The 1,216-nt window shown below is 66.2% G+C and overlaps 1 protein-coding gene across 1 annotated transcript in view; it reads left to right on the top strand.

The window, feature by feature from the left end:
• The window catches only part of EMIHUDRAFT_113005 (hypothetical protein), a gene marked incomplete at both ends in the record, with an annotated part of 6,264 nt that overhangs the window by 2,100 nt on the left and 2,948 nt on the right, over nucleotides 1–1,216 (top strand). The gene's annotated exons all lie outside the window — the stretch shown is intronic.

The following is a 1,216-nucleotide window of genomic DNA, read 5'->3' as shown; positions in this document are numbered from 1 at the left end:
CCCCCCCACACCTCCCCCGCACCCCGCAGGTCCAGCCGTCCCACGGCCCCGTCCTCGTGACTGGCGCCGCAGGCGGCCTCGGCCAGGTCTGCTCCAGACTGCTCCAGGCTGCCCGAGATCACCCGAGTTCACCCGAGACTGGCCGAGATTCCTCGAGATTAGCCGAGATCGCCCGAGATCACCCATTATCGCCCGAGATTACTCGAGATCACCCGAGATTCGGCCTCGGCCAGGTCGCCGTCGCCCTGCTGCACGCGCGAGGCTTCGAAGTGGTGGCGAGCGGGGGCAGCTAGATGCGGGAGATCTGGGGGAGATCTGGCGAGATCCGGCGAGATCTCTCAGCAGATCCGGCGAGATCTTGCAGCAGATCCGGCGAGATCCGGCGAGATCCGGCGAGATCCGGCGAGCGCGGGCAGCTAGACGTACTGAGGCGCTCGGGCAATCTAGGGAAAACCTCGTGACATCTCGGGACATCTCGGGACATCTCTGGCCATCTCGGATCACCTCGAGTTATCTCGGGTCACCTCGAGTCATCTCGCGTCATCTCGGGTCATCTCGGTTCATATCTCGGTTCATCTCGGTTCATCTCAGGCACGGGTCGTGCGGAGGCGCTTGGAGATCACTTGCGCGCCCTCGGCGCCAGCGACGTGGTCGGCCGGTTGCAGCCCGAGCCGAAGCCGCTCGGGAAGCAGCTGTGGGCTCGCGCGCCGTAGAAGCAGACCTAGTCTGACCGGCGCTCGGGAGATCTGGGGAGATCTGGGGAGATCTGGGGAGGTCTGGGGAGGTCTGGGGAGATCTGGGGAGATCTGGGGAGATCTGGGGAGATCTGGGGAGGTCTGGGGAGATCTGGGGAGGTCTGTGGAGGTCTGTGGAGGTATGGCGTCGCCCGCAGCTGCCCCAGCTCACCTAGCAGCAGTGAGGAGGAGAGCGCATGGGCCCGGAAGGCCCGGAAGGCTCGGGTCGGGCCAGGGGTGCTACCCTCAAGACGACACGTCACGGGCGCGCCTCGGCGAGGCATCGCACCCCTCCACGCGGTGTGGAGCTCGCGGCAGCTCTCGGCCTCGGCGGACGGGTCTCGGCTCACCTCTCGGGCGCGATCTCGGCTGATCTCGGCTGATCTCGGCTGATCTCGTCTGATCTCGGCTGATCTCGGCTGATCTCTCGGGCGCGATCTCGGCTGATCTCGGCTGATTTCGGCTGATCTCGGCTGCCTCGG

This window comes from Emiliania huxleyi (assembly GCF_000372725.1).
Source record: "Emiliania huxleyi CCMP1516 chromosome Unknown EMIHUscaffold_180, whole genome shotgun sequence".
Taxonomy (NCBI): Eukaryota; Haptophyta; order Isochrysidales; family Noelaerhabdaceae; genus Emiliania; species Emiliania huxleyi.
This window is presented reverse-complemented; position numbering and strand designations above follow the sequence as displayed.